We start from the raw sequence: 20,921 nt of genomic DNA on the forward strand, positions 1-20,921 counted from the left end.
TCAGTTTTTTAAAAATTGTCAATATAATCAAATGGTATGACTAGCTTATAAGACTTTTTATTTTTTTCTATAGCATTCTATATCATTTTTTTATTTTACATTTATATTCATATTATAAACACAATTCTATAAAAAAATCAATATATTTATCTTTTATTTGAAGTGAAAATATGAAACAAAAAAAAAATCGAAAAAAGTCTAGTATAAAACTTTTAAAGAACTGATTGGTCTGACAGAAAATAAAATAAAAAAGAGGGCTCTTAAAGTCAGTGTTTTTGGTGCTGCTGCTGTTTGCTAGATTTTCTATCAGTCTCACAGCTTCTACCGGATTCCTGGTGTTGAAGTTTCCCTCGCTAGTTGTATCAAGTGCCATCTGATAACTCAAGGCGATACCTCTGAAGAAAGTGCTCAGCAGTTGCACTTTGTTGAATTCGTGGTGTGGACAGTCTCGCTGGAAGAACTTGAATCTGATCCACGCATCTTTGAAAAACTCTCCAGTCTTCTGTATGAATATAGCGATTTTGATCCTCAATTCTTCAGCGCATGCCCCATCGAAGAAGTTTCGCAAGAAAGCATTCTTGATGTCGGCCCAGGATGATAGAGATCTTGTGGGTAGCTGCTTAAGCCAGTGCATCGCTTCTCCAGTCAGAGTATACTTGAAGAGCTTGTACAATAGGTAGTGCTCGGGGACTCCATCCATACGAATAGCAGCAAGATCCTCGAACCTCTCTAGATGGTCCATAGGACACGAGTGTGTAGTACTGAGGCTTCAGCTCGAAATTCTGCTTCTGAATCTCTGGAAGTTGAATAGCTGATGGCGTAGTACTCATCTGGACGATTGTAGTCAGCACGTGCCCTTGGTTGAGCAGCCTCTTCTACAGGTTGAGCAGCTCATGTAGCATCAGCATCGGGGATTACATTTCCCTGAGCGTCTAGTTTCTGACCTGCTGCATTACGCAGATGACCATCCTGGTCATACATGTTTCCATTCTCGTCCTGTCTGAGAATAACAATCGCAACCATGTTTCGCGACTGATGATCGATTGATGTACACGGTGTAGTATCGATCGATGTAGAACGATGTAGATTGGTCGACGATGAAGGTCGGGTGTCGGTCGACGGCTGGGTGCGAGAATCAGCCGACGTGAAAGCTGCTGCGTCGAGCAATGTGGAACGTTGGTCTTTGCGGATCGTGCGTTCCAAGTGAGCAGGATCTTCTGATAATAGCAGGTGTTTTTCCTTGTTGATTATGGTACTGCTAGGCAAGTACCTGAAAAGACAAGAAAAACATTTGTGTCAGAATGAGGGTAGAGAAAAGAATAAGAATCAATAACGGCGCCAAATTTGACACCACTCAAATTATCCTAAGTAGTGAATTACTCTCTCAAATAGGAGGTTCAGTTGCAGTACTTAGGGATCGAATCCACAAGGAGCTAGGGAACCTATTAAATATAGTAAGGTTATTAATTCTAGGTGTTTGTTGTTTTATGGTTTAAAAGTAAATAGCAATCCTAATTGAGCAAGTTTATTGCTCGACTAACAAGATGATTGGGGGTGTAGCTTATTGGAAGATATTAGATGCATGGTTTCTATTCAGGTGTTGGAGATTATAATCCTATAGATGCCTAACAGTTGCATGCATGATATATTAGAGCTCAACTCTTTAATCACAGTGATCAGCGATAGCAATGTTTCACTGGTTAACTAACTAGATCTTGGATCTCAACTGTCGTCTTTTGATCACAATAAAGTGTCGATCGATGATCCTATAGGAATATCAATCGATACACCTTTCGCAATATCAATCTATTCTCATATGACAATATCGATCGATGCTTCTAGCTAAGCCCTAGGCGTGGGTTGATAATGCTCACTAGGCTCCTAGATCAGCGGTTAGCTCTCTCTAGCAATCCCAGCTTGACAGATTAAATTCAAGACATGATGATCAAGGTTGCTTGACACATGCTAATTCCTAGGTTCATGTTCTAGTTAGCAAGGCTAAAACAAGCAATAAGAACAATCAATCAATGAATATCACAACTTAGCAAATCTATAGTTGGGGCTAATCCTTCTAACCTATTTAAACCCTGAATCTAACAAATAAACTACTCAGACATAGCTAAGCAATTCATAACACAAGCTATAGATTAAAACTGCAAAGAATAGAATAGAATAGATGAATCAATGAAGTTCCAATCACAAATCTCTCTATGATCTTCTCTCCTTTGAAAGTAAGAATACAAGGGTGGCTGAAAAACTCTAAAAAATAACTCTCTTGCCTCCTAACACTTAGGCAAGTATATAACTATTAGGTTAAAAACTCGTCAGGGGTAATCTTGTAATTTGGTGAAGCCTTGGGTTTAAAGTCGACTGGAACCAAGTCGCGCATTCCGCGTCTCGACATCGATCGATGGTACAGGATGTACATCGATCGATTTCTACTTCTTCGTATCGACCTCTAATTATCAGCTCGGATGAAATCTCTTTTAAGCTCCTAAATGCTCCATTATCATCATTTTACTCCAAGATACCTCTGAACCCGAAAACATACCTAATAGGATAGAATATATAGTATATAGATAGTAAAACACTTATATACCATGGATGAAAATGGGTCAAATCCATGGTATACCAAACACGTATCCTTCGCGAAGATTCAAAAACGATAATATCTAGCAATAAGTTTGTTGCTGATCACAACAAACTCTTAACAGTCCAAAACAGACTTAGCCATCTCGTAGAGATAACTCTCATACACCCGACACAAGGGTAGTAGCGCTATGAAAGAAATCCAAAATTTTGGTCAGTACTTCCAGGAGACTTAGAAATTGTCCTTGGAGAGATGCTCGGTTCCAACCATACAAGTCGTATAAGCTGAGAACATATTGCGGACTTTAAATCGGTATGGAATAAGGTTGAAACTGTGACGGGATACGTAAGCCGAATTAGTTATCGCACCCCCTAAAACCAAAAGTAAGCCTAGGTCTAACATCTCTAGGCATGATATCAAAAGATACGAGATCCCAAAATATGTCTCTTCGCTTGTATTCCAATGTTCATGAAGTTCCGAAAAGCAAAATTTTTGTACATTCTCATCTAAAACGAACAATGAATATAACGATCTACAAAAAGTTACATATGAGATGACAACTCATACTCTTCCCTCTACAATCGAACGAATACAAACATTTCCTTAAAACGTGAAACACAATTTATTGAAAAAGTCGCAAAGCGGCTGGGATTCAAAGCCACACGCTTTCAGTCCCGAAAACAAAAATACGGCCACACTTGGCCAAAGCAAACAGCCAACAAGAGTAGTTTCAAGGCTGACAAAGGTCCGATATAAAAGGCCATCAACAGCAACATGCCTGATAATCTCTACATGACACATAACTAAACTGTTAATGTCTCATTGGAAAACAGATCGTAAGCATCTTAACTCCTAGAAGGACTACGAAAGGCTTGATCCCTTCGACAAGGGTACGTAGGCAGCCTTCATAACGCAGCACCAATAAAAAAAAAATTTCTTTATATGCATAAGTTTTTCTTCATCAATGTTTGTCTACGAATCTTCGGATACGAACTTCATCCAACATGCCTATCTTGCCTAACTTGCCTAACCGCATGCTAGAATCTCATCAACGATCCACGATTTTAACGGGCTGGGGGGCTAACTGGTGGGTCAAAAACGGTCACGACAAAGTTAACATCCAAATCTCCATAAAAATCAGCATGAAAATGTTTTACGAAAGTTACTTTACAAAGACCCTTGCGGTAAAATCTTGTTCCAATCTCAATCAAAGTACTAAATACCGATTGTCCAAAGGTAACGGAGACATATCCAAATCGGCCACGGACAAGCTCAAGTATGGCCATTGCACCACGCACAAGCCAAGCTCGGTCGCTACGTAGCGACCGAGCTAGCGCCCTTGATATTTCTCCGATGTTTCATGAACGTGTTTTCTCTGCAAGATTCTTCGTAAAAATAGATCTTTGGGAAGATATATTTCTCGTAAAAATGGTCATGCTAATTTTTACGGATATCTGAATGTTAACTTCGTCGTATCCGTTTTTGACTCCAACAGTCGCTACGTAGCGACCGAGCTCTCACCAAAGCTTGGTTGCTACATAGCGACCAAGCTCTCACCAAAGCTCGGTCGCTACATAGCGACTGAGCTCTCACCAAAGCTCGGTCGCTACGTAGCGACCGAGCTCTCACCAAAGCTGGTCGCTACGTAGCGATCGAGCACGAACACAGCCCGATCGCTACGTAGCGACCGAACTCTCCCAAAACGTCAATACGACACGAATCCATGCATTCTTGTCTACTCTTTAATGCTATCTTCCATAAGCCATGGCTAAACCATTCTTTGTTTCTCATCACTCGAAGTCATCAGTCAAACTTTACGATAAGGACCGCGGGAAGTTCGTTTTTATCGAAGAAACCGTAAAAAACGTTTCCAGTCAAAGACGGCCCAAAGAGACCTAAAATGCAGCTCGAAGCCCACTTACGATTTCTTAACCAAAAACCCATAAGCCTTATGACGGTTTATGCTTGGTTCGTAACGCAAGATAAATGTCAAGTTTCCGTGGATAAATGTGAAGTTTCCGAAGATAATCACGAAGATCGGGAACATCGGAATATCTCCATTTTTGAGCTATGAGGGCTTAAGGGCAGAAGAGGAAAAGCTAAAACCGACTTTGGAGGAGTGCATAAGGAGTTCTAGGCGAGAGGCACAAGGGGGATCCGCGAGACACACAAACTTAGCACTTAGAACAGTTTATGCAATTTTCCGTTTTTGTTATTCGAGCTGCGACTCAATTAGGTTTAGCAACTTTAGGGTTTTAGAACTAGGAATCTCGCTGATAGCTCTTGTAGCCCAGGCTCTTACCTTGTTGTAACGCTCAAACGCGAATTTAAAATAAGACCTACTTTGCTCTCTTTTCTATTTATTATCTTTTCTCGTCTTTATTTCGTGTTCTAATTGCTTGGCGTGTGGTATTAGCAGATATCCGGGACCTCTGGAAAATTAGGGTTCTCTTACTTTCTTTATTTAAACGGAAATTGACAGTGCGAATTTCGGTTCCCACACCAAAGAGACCTAAAACACAGCTCGAAGCCCACTTACGATTTCTTAACCGAAAACCCATAAGCCTTATGACGGTTTATGCTTGGTTCGTAAGACAAGATAAATGTCGAGTTTCCGCGGATAAATGTATAGTTTCCGAAGATAATCACGAAGATCGGAAAAAACAGAATATCTCCATTTTTGAGCTATGACGGCTTAAGGGCAGAAAGGGGAAAGCGCAAACCGACCTAGGAGCAAGTATATAAGGAGTCCTAGGCGAGAGGCAAAAGGAGGATCCGCGAGACACAGCAAACTTAGCACTTAGAGCAATTTAGGCAATTTTCCGTTTTTGTTATTCGAGCTGCGACTTAATTAGGTTTAGCAGCTTTAGGGTTTTAGAACTATGATTCTTGCCGACAGCTCTCGTAGCCCAAGCTCTTACCTTGTTGTAACGCTCAAACGCAAATTTGGAATAAGAAATACTTTGCTCCCGTTTCGATTTATTATCTTTTGTTTTCTTTATTTTGTGTTCTGATTGCTTGGCGTGTGGTATTAGCAGGTATCCGGGACCTCTGGAAAATTAGGATTCTCCTACTTTCCTTATTTAAACGGAAATCGACAATGCGAATTTCGGTTCCCACATTATTTAATATGAATAATCACATCAGTTAGCATTGTATGGAATATTCTGGATTTTATAAACATTATTTAAACAGTTTATGGGTGTGTACTTATCTATTTAGAAAATGTTCAAATTTAGGGGAAAGAAAGACTTCATTTCTATGATGAAATGTTTAGATCATGGGATTAGATGGAAGAAATGAAATGATTTACGTATTTAACATTCATAATATTATCAGTTAGTAACATTTCATTGTTAATAAATTTGATCCAAGAATACTTTGAGAAAAAGGGTTCAGGGTTTAGGTTATGTGGTTTCACTCGACGTCATGTAATTTCATTTAGGGGTTGGAACCCTAACCATTTTGGGATTTCGTATTAGGAACTAAATAATCGTAGACCGGATTAGAATTAGGAAAACGCAGTTTAAAACCAAACAATTAAAATGGTTTATGGAAAATGACACAATATTAAACAAGAAATAATAGTAGACCGGATTAGATTTAGGAAAAAGTGGTTTAACAATTAAAATGGTTTAAGGAAAGCGATGCAGTATTAAACAGGAATGGCTCGAAAAGTGCTAAAACGACGCAGTATAAAACAGTGAAATAAGCATAGACCGGATTTGAATTAGGAAAATTAGGTTTAATGCCAAGACATGAAAATGGTTTAAGTAAAAACGATGCAGTATCAGAATAGCGCGAAAGGTCTTAATTACGCTTAATGAAAGTGATGTCAAGACTAAAAACCAAGGGCAATTAGAGTAAAAAAAACTGAAATGTAACATGTATAGATAAGAACTTGAAAAGTGTCATCTCATATGCCGTTAACTAGATCTCGACAGGCGCAACCGCGCGGGTTTTTATTTTCATTTATTTTTATATAAACATTTTGTTTTCAATTTTAAATTGGTATATGTTATAATATATATGTGTCTATCAATTATTAAAACGTAATAAATTTACGGTATATTTTTCATTGAATAGATTGTTTCAAACTTTCACATGTATTTGTATCTTCTTCCATATATATATTTTTTGGATTATTATTTCATTATTAAAATCGTAACTATATATATATAAATATTAGAAAAATATTGTTTTATTGTCATATTCAAAGATATTGTAACATTTCACAAATTTAGAAATTTTTTAAAAAATTAAAATTTTTGCTTCATAGATTTATATTATCGAGTAAATAATTAAACATTTAGTTTTTGCTTAATTTTTAAAATAAACTATATAGTTTTAAATTTGTTTTCATTGGTTTAAGGTAGTAAATATTAATCATTGTTAGATAATATAATTTTTGTTATTTAAAATTTTTGTTTCCATTTATTTTTATATAAATATTTTGTTTTCAATTTTAAATTGGTACTAGATTTGGACCCGCAAAACCGTGCGGGTATTAATTTTCATGTTTATATGTATTTTACATAATTAGAATATATATTTAAAGTTACTTATATATTTAAATTTTTATATATAATTATTTTAAATATAACAATTTGATAGTTTTCATGGTGTAAGTTAATTGATTATTTCAAATCATCATTAATATTTAGTATTTTTATTATATATTTTTTATTCAATTATTATGATTCTGATCCGTAATTCAAAGCGCTAGATTTCCTTTATCAATATTTTCTTATGTTTATTCATTTAAGATAATAACTATATATATATAAAAGTTTAAGATAAGTTAATTTTATACATGAATTATCTAATTTACTAATGTTAACCCGTTCCACCAACATATTATATTTCTAGCATCAATTTTTAATGTTTGTGAAAATAAAATATATTAATTTATCAGATTAAAATAATTTTATCATATTTAGTTAAATACAATGTTTTATTTTAAAATGATATATATAAATATAAATAGTAAAATTTGATATAATTTTTTTCATTTTATAAAAGATAACTGGGTATATATATATATTAATGTATAATAAGATTAATTTCATTACTAATTACAAAATTAGTGAAAATATTTATATACAATTTTTGATAATTAAGATATTATTATAATGTTTTTCAACACATTTGTTAAGAAAATTATATATATATATATATTGTTTTTTAAAAAAAAATTAAAAGATATCAAATTATATTATGATTTAAGTAGTGAAAAGATTATTAATATTAGTATTAAGGAAATACATCTAATACAAATTTTAAATCATGATCCAAATAAAAATATCACACATGAATCAAGGTGAGTTTGTTAACCAATCCGGATTTTTAGGAGGCGATGTTATATTAGGCATGATATATTATTAATCCATATTATTAATAATAAATGAATGATAAGTGATTTCTAGTGATGGTCCATTTTTACAAAAATCACACATGAATCAAAGTTGTGACTTCTGTTTAATATATAAGATATATTATAATATATATGTGTCTATCAATTTTTAAAACATAATAAGTTTACTGTATATTTTTTCATTGAATAGATTGTCTTAAATTTTCACATGTATTTGTATATTCTTTTATATATATATATATATATATATATATATTTTGGATTATTATTTCATTATTAAAATCATAACTATATATATAAAGATTAGTAAAATATTGTTTTATTGTCATATTCAAAGATATTGTAACATTTCACAAATTTATACAGTTTTTAAAAAAATTAAACTTTTCGCTTCATAGATTTAAAATATCGAGTAAATAATTAAATATTTAGTTTTTTTTTAATTTTTAAAATAAACTATATAGTTTTAAATTTGTTTTCATTTGTTTAAGGTAGTAAAGATTAATCATTGTTAGATAATATGATTTTTGTTATTGAAAAAAATCTTTATAATTTTAAAAATTAACATATGAAAGTGTAGTATTACAACATTAAATTAGATTTATTTAATTTATACTATCTATAAATTTAATGGATCATCTATTTTTTAATTTCAATTATTGATAGCCCAATAAAAATATCTGGTATGTCCAAAATTGAAATGATAAGATTAGAGACTAATTGTAACATGACTTTCTAGGAATATGTTGATTAGATTCATTTTTAAAAAAATCACACATGAATTAATGTCGTGACTTCTATTTTAATATATAATATTGTTGAAGATCTTATAGTAATAACTTTAGTCAAATTTCACAATACAGTAGTCAAGGTTCATAGTACCTTAGTCAAAAATTTCTTTTCTTTTTTGATCAAAAGTCAAAGATTTCTAACTAAATAAAAGGATCGTTGTGGAAGCACCGTAGCCTAGTGGTTATGGTTTAAAGGCTTCTACACCCAGGTCTGGGGTTCAAATCCCAGACTATGCAATTTCTTGCAGATTGCACAGGAAATCCATGTTTCAATTCCCGGAGCGAGCGATTTATTCAACAATTATGCGATTACGGAAGAAAGGCTTACAAGAGTTTCTCAACATGGTGCAAGTAAATCCGGCCAGGCGTGATCTTCATAGGACGGTTCAAATGAGGCAGTTAGACGTAGATCCTCATAAGGCAGGTAGTATTGTCGGTAATCGAATCGTCTTTGTAATCTTTCTCATAATTGTAATATCTAAATAAATCTCCGACAAAAAATAAAATAAAAGGATTGTTTTGCATTTAGTCAAAAAAAGTTATTTTGTTGCTTTTCTTTGTGTTAACGGTTTGCAAGTAGTCAAAGTTCTAATTTGGGCAATAAATTATTTTGACCAGATTCACTAGAAAGTTTAATATATTCAATTTACCAAATGTCTATAAAATGAAATATTCAAATATACAAACAAATCATTTTTGACCCAATATTATTTTAGTGAATATGGAAGATCAAATAATGGAAAAGGTAAATAAAAGGAGTAAAGTTGACTTTTCCCAAGACTAAAAGCAATATAAATAGATCCTTTTCAGATCAAAAGAATCAAGAACAATTGTTCGCTGTATAAAAAATATTACTATGGCTATCACAAAAACTTGGGTGACTTTTTGTCTCGCAATAATTTTAGTGTATTCGTTGTCAAATCACAACGTTTTGACTTCAGGTATGTGTAATTTTTTTTTTGTTTTAACTTATTTTTTTTCAGTTAGCTATGATTTAGTGGCAATAACTTTATGAAAATCTAGACCAGACAAAGATCATGTACTATGTTTTTTTTTGTAGACCAGATCATATACTATGTTTTTTTCTTGAAGCCTATCATATACTGTTCTAATGTGGGTTTGTAGGTGCAGAAATGGAGAAGGTCCAACATAAGTATACGTTTTGCGCTAAAAGTCTGTGTACAGACTCGTACTCACCACGTATGTGCTTCGTTGACTGTGTTTCTAAAGGGTTTCTAACCGGAGATTGTATTACTCCTCCCAATTCTCCGTTACGATGTTGTTGTGCCAATGAATGATTTGAGCGTTGTATTACAATTTCCTGAGTATAAGTTCAATTCCTAATGAACCCAACGAAATAAAGCTATTTCATTATAATGAATGTGTTTAACCAATCAATGTCAACGAAATAAAACTATTGATTATATGATATAGTAAAGATTGTCGTTCACAAAAAAAAGTGCAGATTGTCAAGAAGAACAAATGATATCAAATAAAAGTGCAATTGTTTTCTTATAATTTATGTATATTGAATTAAATTAATATGAAAGTAATATTAAATTAAGGGCAAATCTCCAAAATAACACTTTTCTAAGTTTATATCACAAAAATAGCACTCAAAAACTAAAATGACCAAAATAACATTTTATCTTTTAAAAAATTTAAATTTTTTTTATTTTTCAAAATTTGAAATCTTATCCCCAAAACCTCATTTCTCAACTCTAAATCCTAAAACCTAAACTCTAAACCCTAAACCCTAAACCCTAAATTCTAAACCCTAAACCCTACCTCTTGAGTGCTATTTTTGTGACTTTAGGCCTTGAGTGCTAGTTTGGGAACAAAAACTTGATTTAGTGCTATTTTGGTCTTTTTCTCTTAAATTAAAGGGCTATGATCTATACTATTAAAAGAGAAGGAGTTTTAAAAAATCTACCTATGAAAAGTTGTTAGACCCTTTCATTAGACTTAACTATTTTTTTGGTCTCACCTTATATTTCTCTAACTATGCAATAGTCAATTACCTTATATTTCTCTAACTATGCAATAATCAATTACCTTATATTTCTCTAATTTAGTTTAACAATATATTCTAAATATATATATTCTAAATATATTGTTATGATGATTTTTGATAAGAATATATTATAGATGCGATTGAAAATTTATATTATTAAAAGAAAATATTTTTAAAAATATTTATAAAAGAATTTATAACATCTATATAAAACTCTTTATTTTTTATCCTACCATTAACTACAATAACTATAAATAATTTAAATAATTTAAATAAATCCTATTATTATTTTTCATTTTGTATGATACATTTCTCTAATTATTTTTCTTATTATCATCCAATGTTATTGTTGTTATTCAATAACGTTATATACATCATATATTATGCTCAAAGATGGATATATAATATTTAGATATTAATTATTAAAATGAAACCATATATCATACAGCATATTATATCATGTCATCTAACATTATATAATTCTAAATATTTACAAAATCAAATTTAATAAAAAAAACACTTTAGCAAATCATTTGTTAAAACAAAATTATATATATTTACGTTAAATTATTTTTTATTACATTAATATATTAGAAGTTTCATTCATCTCTTAAAATATTATTGAAGATTTTTTTTTCCTAGCATATAACCTAAATGCCGGGTCACACTTGATTGCATGTTTTTTTGAAGTTTGCATGCTTTAAATTAACGAGTTTTCATTAAATCTAAACCAGCTTATGTACAAGTCATCGTGTTTACTGGTTCGACGACGGGTCCAAACTTAATATAAAAGTATTGTTCTCATCTAATTGAAAATAATTTATTTTAAAATAATAGACGCACTGAGTCTGATCAATCCATATAATTTATTTTGAAAAAAGTAATCAAACGATTAAAAATATAATTACATAATAATAATTTTTTTTGACATAATAAAATTTTGTAACATAATAATATATAACAAAACTAAAATACTAATTCATATCATATACTTTTATCAACTGAAAAATAACCCGCGCTTTTAAGCGCGGGTCAAAATCTAGTTTATACTATTAAAACAGGATACACTGCGGTTTTTTTTTTTTCAATAATTGTCCCTATCTTTCAATAAAATTCGTGTTGTTTATTAATAATATTTTGGAGATGGTTATGTCATTCCTTAATTCTATTCTTTGAATATAAATAATTTTAACCTAACAATTAATTTAGGAAATATTCCAAAGAATCTAGACAATTATTTGCAAATTGAATCTGTTCATTTGTCATGATCTCCATAATTCTAGGTTTATTATATTTTATGCTCAATTAGTAATCTTAGTAAAGAAGTTAAGTAATTTAGGTCGTATTTTATCATTATGTTAGAAAATTAAAAAATTCTAACGATAATATAATAATTAAATTTATATTATATATACTTTAATAATATTAAAATATTAAAAATAATACATATATGTTTATATTGTATTTTGTTTAGTAATATTAACCCAACTCTATTTTAATATATATATATATATATATATATATATATATATATCACATAAGATAGAATGAATCATTTATCTTTTAAGATAATTTTCTTAGGACAATCAAAAATAATTTCAATAAATTTAAAAAAAGTTGGCAAAAATTTGAAAATATTTATATTATTATTTACGACGTGACTTTTTACTCTTACTTTAAAAATTAGAGCGTTTAAAGTATTTATTACTATTTATAAATAATTATATTATATTTGTTAGCATATAATTATCCATAAACTAAAAGCAAATTTTATTAAATTTATAATTATCATTATCTAAAAAGATCTTATAATATGTTATCCAAATTTTTTTACATAATAGTATTCTAAAAGTAAATATAAAACCCTTTATATTGATCACATGCTTAAAAATAAAATGAGCGGACAGGGGCGGGGGTCGAATTTAGGGTTTGTCAAAGCTTGGCAATTTAAAGCGTTTGGATGGGTTTGAATCTGATGTCCTAAGGCTTTTAATGCATTGCATTAAGCTGATAACTATTACAGAGTCTAAAAAGAGCTTCTTTATCTAACGTGACTTGCATCACAATTTTCTAAACTCAGCGTTCCATAGAATTGTGTGTTACTGCTTTTGATAAAATTTCTATTGTAGAGAATGTCGTAGGGCATATATTCAATTTTTATTGCATAGCGTCTTTCTTTATGGTTTTAACTATACTAGATTTTTTAACCGCGCTACGCGCGGATAAGATATTATATGTATTTCTTAATTCTAAAAAATAATGTATAATATTGTATTATATTATTTAAGGAATAAAAAATAAGACTACATAACATAAATATATTTTTTATATTTTCTTTGTGGAAATCATTATGTTGTTTGATTGTTGTACTTAATTCACATATTTGCATAGATATTTGTGATAGATGAATAACTATATTTTTATTATCAGTAAATAATATATATTTATTATATAATATAAGAAAAATAGAATTATTTACTTTTTAACAAACTTGTCTCATGTTGGGGACTCGGTTATAGACATATCATATTCGAATGAAACATTTTTACACTTATCAATCTTCTTAACAATCAAGAAACAAATCTGAATATCAAAATTCATACGATCTCTTTGTGGAATAACTGCTATGAAGAAATTGAATTTATGTATCAAAAAGGACTGGAAATGGATGTCCATATGTGTTATCTAAGTCAGCTTTACAAAAAACTATTTATAGTTCATATATCATTTATGTCCATCCTATTTTTTTGTCCATCATTTCTTAAACATCTTGAAATAAGTAATGCTAATTAATAATAAACTTTTTGCTCACAAAATAAAAATCAAATTTGTCTAATTATCGCTTAATTTGTCTAACTGATATATGTATTTCTCAATTTTAAAAAAATAATGTATAATATTGTATTACATTATTTAAAAAATATAAAATATGACTACATAACATAAATATATTTTTTAAATTTTCTTTGTGAAAATCATTATGTTGTTTGATTGTTGTACTTGGTTCACATATTTGCATAGATATTTGTGATAGATGAATAACTATATTTTTATTATCAGTAAATAATATATATTGATTATATAATATAAGAAAAATAAAATTATTTACTTTTTAAACAAACTTGTCTCATATTGGAGACTCGGTTATAGACATATCATAAACGAAGGAGACATTTTTACAGTTATCAATCTTCTTAACATTGAAAAAACAAATCTACATATCAAAACAATATCTCATACGATCTACTTGTGGAATAACTACTCTGAAGAAATTGAATTTAGGCATAAAAAATGACTGAAAATGAATGTGGAGATATGTTATCTAAGTCTGCATCACAAAGTACTATTCATAGTTATCATTAATGTCTATCCTATTTTTTTGTCCACCATTTCTTAAACATCTTGAAATAACTGATGCTAATTAATAATAAAAAAAATCAAATTTGTCTAACTATCGCTTAAATATTTTATTAATATGGTCTAAGAAGCTTTTAAGTGATATCATAGTTTAATTTATTAGTTTTTTTTGTTAATTTTTAGAAGTTTTTGTATTTAAGATTTTTTTTCATATTAAGCTTCTATTTCTTTCACAGAATTGATATATATATATATATATATATATATATATATATATATATATATATATATATATATATATATCATAAAAATTACCATCAAATCAGTTTTACTTATTTATTATTTTGTTTTAACGAAAATACATTTTTTAAATAATTTAATTTAAAATAAAATTATATATTAATTTGCTGTATTTTAACAATTTCATTGATTTAATTAATTTGCTTTGGTGGATAACTTAAAAAGTTTTCATATGAATCGGGGAAAGCAAGCTTATGTTGTTATATTATATTTATTTTGTGTATATAGAATCTATATATAATGCTAGTGTAATAAAGAAAGAACATTATTTTTTTGTAACTTCAAAAAGATACATTATTACAATTTAAAATGAATCAAAATTGAATAAAATGGTAATTAAATATTTGTAAATCTAATTGTTTAGTTGGATTCTCATGAAAAAAAAAATCGATTGGTTAAACAAATGTTTGAAAATTTGTTGTGGTAATGTTTTGTCTATAAATTATAAAATTTATTGAATTAATATATTTAATTATTGCATCCTTAAATAATATTTTATTAAGACATTAGAAAAATATGTTTTGACTTGTTTTGTCAAATTGTACAAAAATCTATGCTTTTTCATATTTGTAACTTCAAAAAGATACATTATGACAATTTGAAATTAATCAAAATTGAATAAAATGGTAATTAAATATTTGTAAATCTAATTATTTTTTTATCTTGTTTAGTTGGATTCTCATGAAAAAAATCGATAGGTTAAACAAATGTTTCAAAATTTGTTGTGTTATTGTTTTGTCTATAAATTACAAAATTTATTGAATTAATATATTTAATTATTGCACCCTTAAATAATATTTTATTAAGACATTAAAGAAGTATGTTATGAGTTGTTTTGTCAAAATTTTACAAAAATCTATGCTTTTTCATATTTGTCACGAAAATTTATATGTTAAACTTACTTTTACAAAATTCTTAACTTTGTCACGAAAACAAAAATCTATGTTTTTTCATATTTGTCAACGTTCTCACACTTTCTAAGAATATATTAGCTTAGTCACTTACTTATTTTTTTTTTACAAAACAAAGTATCGGAGTTTTGAAAGTTGAATTCATATTATTGTAAATGTACATAAGAGTTTGTGATTATATACTTAGTGGTTCTTGTATATGTGTCCAAGAAAGTTTCAATGGCTTAGTGGTAAATGTCCTATATATATATCATACTAACCCGGGTTCGATTCTCACCTTTGCATTGTTTTTTTATTTTTTACGAAAAATAAATGAGATGACATGGCAATTTTGGATTCTCTGATTGGTTGATTTTTCTATCCTATGTGGACACCCTCTCCATGGCTTATATCCCCCTTTTAGTATAGTACTAGATTTTTTAACCGCGCTACGCGCGGATAAGATATTATATGTATTTCTCAATTCTAAAAAATAATGTATAATATTGTATTATATTATTTAAAGAATAAAAAATAAGACTACATAACATAAATATATTTTTTTATATTTTCTTTGTGGAAATCATTATGTTGTTTGATTGTTGTACTTAATTCACATATTTGCATAGATATTTGTGACAGATGAATAACTATATTTTTATTATCAGTGAATTATATATATTTATTATATAATATAAGAAAAATGGAATTATTTACTTTTTAACAAACTTGTCTCATGTTGGGGACTCGGTTATAGACATATCATATTCAAATGAAACATTTTTACATCTATCAATCTTCTTAACAATCAAGAAACAAATCTGAATATCAAAACAATATCTCATATGATCTCTTTGTGAAATAACTGCTCTGAAGAAATTGAATTTATGCATCAAAAAGGACTGGAAATGGATGTGCATATGTGTTATCTAAGTCAGTTTTACAAAAAACTATTTATAGTTCATATATCATTTATGTCCATCCTATTTTTTTGTCCATCATTTCTTAAACATCTTGAAATAAGTAATGCTAATTAATAATAAACTTTTTGCTCACAAAATAAAAATCAAATTTGTCTAATTATCGCTTAATTTGTCTAACTGATATATGTATTTCTCAATTCTAAAAAAATAATGTATAATATTATATTACATTATTTAAAAATTATAAAATATGACTACATAACATAAATATATTTTTTAAATTTTCTTTGTGGAAATCATTATGTTGTTTGATTGTTGTACTTGATTCACATATTTGCATAGATATTTGTGATAGATGAATAACTATATTTTTATTATCAGAAAATAATATATATTGATTATATAATATAAGAAAAATAAAATTATTTACTTTTTAAACAAACTTGTCTCATGTTGGAGACTCGGTTATAGACATATCATATACGAAGGAGACATTTTTACAGTTATCAATCTTCCTAACATTGAAAAAACAAATCTACATATCAAAACAATATCTCAGACGATCTATTTGTGGAATAACTACTCTGAAGAAATTGAATTTAGGCATAAAAAAGACTGAAAATGGATGTGCAGATATGTTATCTAAATCTGCTTCACAAAGTACTATTCATAGTTCATATATCATTAATGTTCATCCTATTTTTTTTGTCCACCATTTCTTAAACATCTTGAAATAACTGATGCTAATTAATAATAATTTTTTTGTTGGAAAAAAAATCAAATTTGTCTAATTATCGCTTAAATATTTTATTAATATGGTCTAAGAAGCTTTTAAGTGATATCATAGTTTAATTTATTAGTTTTTTTGTTAATTTTTAGAGGTTTTTGTATTTAAGATTTTTTCCATATTAAGCTTTATTTCTTTCACAGAATTGATATATATATATATATATCATAAAAATTACCATCAAATCAGTTTTACTTATTTATTATTTTGTTTTAACGAAAATACACTTTTTAAATAATTTAATTTAAAATAAAATTATATATTAATTTGTTGTATTTTAACAATTTCATTGATTTAATTAATTTGCTTTGGTGGATAATTTAAAAAGTTTTCATATGAATCGGGGAAAGCAAGCTTATGTTGTTATATTATATTTATTTTGTGTATATAGAATATATATATAATGCTAGTGTAATAAAGAAAGAACATTATTTTTTTGTAACTTCAAAAAGATACATTATTACAATTTAAAATGAATCAAAATTGAATAAAATGGTAACTAAATATTTGTAAATCTAATGGTTTAGTTGGATTCTCATGAAAAAAAAAATCGATTGGTTAAACAAATGTTTCAAAATTTGTTGTGGTATTGTTTTGTCTATAAATTATAAAATTTATTGAATTAATATATTTAATTATTGCATCCTTAAATAATATTTTATTAAGACATTAGAAAAATATGTTTTGAGTTGTTTTGTCAAATTGTACAAAAATCTATGCTTTTTCATATTTGTAACTTCAAAAAGATATATTATGACAATTTGAAATTAATCAAAATTGAATAAAATGGTAATTAAATATTTGTAAATCTAATTATTATTTTTATCTTGTTTAGTTGGATTCTCATGAAAAAAATCGATAGGTTTAACAAATGTTTCAAAATTTGTTGTGTTATTGTTTTGTCTATAAATTACAAAATTTATTGAATTAATATATATTTAATTATTGCACCCTTAAATAATATTTTATTAAGACATTAGAGAAGTATGTTATGAGTTGTTTTGTCAAAATTTTACAAAAATCTATGCTTTTTCATATTTGTCACGAAAATTTATATGTTAAACTTACTTTTACAAAATTCTTAACTTTGTCACGAAAACAAAAATCTATGCTTTTCCATATTTGTCAACGTTCTCACACTTTCTAAGAATATATTAGCTTAGTCACTTACTTATTTTTTTTTACAAAACAAAGTATCGGAGTCTTGAAAGTTGAATTCATATTATTGTAAATGTACATAAGAGTTTGTGATTATATACTTAGTGGTTCTTGTATATGTGTCCAAGAAAGTTTCAATGGCTTAGTGGTAACTGTCCTATATATATATCATACTAACCCGGGTTCGATTCTCACATTCGCATTGTTTTTCTATTTTTTGCGAAAAATAAATGAAATGACATGGCAATTTCGGGTTTTCTGATTGGTTGATTTTTCTATCCTATGTGGACATCCTCTCCATGGCTTATATCCTCCTTTTAGTATAGTATAGATATAGACAATCAGGTTTACCGGTTTGATTTTGGTTTTGGTGCTCGATTATGGTCAGATCAGATTATTGAATTGAGAACTCAGACAACAAGTTCAATTTCGGTGAAATTTTTTCGATAAGTTTATTTTCAATGAGGAAGAGAGAACTAGGTAGACACATATACTTTGTTACCATTCAGATTATAGAAGAGATAATATATCACAAAAGCTGAAAAAAATAAAAAACATCATTTGTCTCGAACATCCATCACAAACATCAATGAAAAACGTCACAAGCTTCTGTGTTCGACTTCATTATCGTATATAACTCTTCGTGGTCCACTTGCAGGTTGAAATCTTCCACTGGTTGAAGGGAATTGTGTTCTTCAGCGACGTTGAGGTTACAGAAATAGGCAGATTTTCTGTAACCTTTCTCAGGAAACTCCCCGGAACCCATCTGAGTTATTGTGCTCAGGCCAGAGGTGTTTCGGTATAAGATCTCTCCACCATTGTTGCATGGTCGGACATAGTGGTGAATAGCTCGGCGGGCCAATAACCAACCCGTTCAAAAGTGTCAACGCAGATTGCCAACCACCAGTTACCAGATATATGATCCTGCAATTTTTAACACGGTTAGGTGACTACGTATTAAATTAAACAAAATAAATTTAACTTCAGATCTTTTTTCCTCTCCATTAAGAACAAACACTTTTTGATCAAACACGACATTCATTACTTACGATAAAATAGTTCACTAGATGAGAGATTGTTAATCACGGCTAGGTCTGACTACACCACATAGTCAGCCTCACCGTAGGCAGACAGGGAATAAAAACAAAAGATATCAGAGGATCTGAATTGATAGATATCAATCAAAATACCAAACAATGCTGATCAAGATTCTATCCATTTAACGAGGTTGATGGGGGGAGAAAATCCAACAGAATCTAGAGATTTATTTGAAAAAGCAGCACATATTGTCGCTAAACCGACAACCAGGGCCTCAGCCATTAACGCCAACTACACAAGCTGCAAGATTACCGAGAAGGCGATCTGCAGAGGATGAACCTGACAACATACCTCCCAACCCGCAATTGCCATAAGAAGAATCCCAAGCCACATCAGCATGGAACTTTATAAATCATGTTGCAGCTGAGGGTAGCTGAGGAGCTCTGATGTGCCAGGAGAACACTTATGGAGCTGAGATTTCATCGTTGGAAAAAGTTTGGCATTATGCCAGTATCTTCTATCAGAGATGACCTTATTCACTCTCTTCATTGTGAAGAAAATTCAATCCTCAACATCTCTTTTTATGGGCCTTCCATAGTTTTACAGAATCCAAGGCAAGAATGGAACTGAGATGCCAACTGGAGGAAGAGAAACCAGTCTCGGCAAGAAGATAGAGAGGTTGTAATTGGCGGATGTAGAGAATACTCACTAGCGGTTTCAACTCCCGGACTTCCAATGCCAACCGAACAACAAAGAAATACATGTAACTCATCCTCCATACCTCCACACGACTTACATGGAAAGGAGGTGACTCCACGAATTTCTAAATTCTTGCTATCTGGTTGATAGTTTTATAGAGTAATTCTTGAGCTTTGGGGTTGTGTGACACCACGAACTGCTAAATTCTTGCTAACATGAATGGATTTCTTGATAATTGTCTAGAGGAAGTCTTTGAGCTTTGAGATTGTGTGGATGTTCCAGACATTCTTCAACCAGTTTAAAGGGGGTTTAACTGTGGTCCTAAAAAACCATGTTCAAACCAATACCATATTTTGATATTGTAGAATAAATTCCAGGTTTCTCAAGAAGCCAAGAAAGACTATATATCTAAGGACTGAGCAGGACTCGTGACTCTGTGCGGATATCTATGTTAACCAATCATGCAGACATCTTGCATCTTCAATTTCCCCTTTTTAGCTTTGTGTTCCGATCAAGCATAACATTCTTCTGGTTCAACAACCACGTTCATCACTTGAAAACTTTCATACTAAATGTGCTTTTCTCCCCCCACGAGATTTGCACCACACCATGCTTTTCTCCCCCACGAGATATGCATCCTTGTATCAAAACGTCACCATTCTCCCCATGTTTTATTGCATACTAAGCTAAATAGATTGTTAGATGTCAAGACTTACAGACATACCCGTCTGCTTCTTCATGCATAAACATGACACAACTCCTACTGTAGTGGAATAACAAGTGCTGCATCATGTTATGACGCACCTGTCGAATCACCTCTCGAGCCACTTCTGTTGAGAACCTGGCTTCCTTCATGTGTCATCATCTTTACCATGAGCCCCTCCTCATCCACACTGAGTGCACTCTGCACTCGTTGATATTGTCTTGGAGTGATTTCACTATCACCCTCCTGATGATCACCCCGCATCACTTTCTGCCGCATTTCGATCTTTTTCCCCTT

General features: G+C 29.8%; 1 long non-coding RNA gene and 1 other non-coding gene across 2 annotated transcripts; both read left to right on the plus strand.

The window, feature by feature from the left end:
- The first annotated feature begins 428 nt into the window (after positions 1–428).
- On the plus strand, positions 429–535 carry LOC125589564. The gene has a single exon (XR_007325734.1). It is a non-coding gene; the product is annotated as a small nucleolar RNA R71 (small nucleolar RNA).
- Positions 536–8,508: 7,973 nt separating this feature from the next.
- Positions 8,509–10,153, plus strand: LOC125588321. The gene is made up of 2 exons (XR_007324650.1): positions 8,509–9,696; positions 9,881–10,153. It is a non-coding gene; the product is annotated as an uncharacterized LOC125588321 (long non-coding RNA).
- Positions 10,154–20,921: the final 10,768 nt, after the last annotated feature.

Source organism: Brassica napus, chromosome A2 (genome assembly GCF_020379485.1).
Source record: "Brassica napus cultivar Da-Ae chromosome A2, Da-Ae, whole genome shotgun sequence".
In the NCBI taxonomy this organism is placed as follows: domain Eukaryota; kingdom Viridiplantae; phylum Streptophyta; class Magnoliopsida; order Brassicales; family Brassicaceae; genus Brassica; species Brassica napus.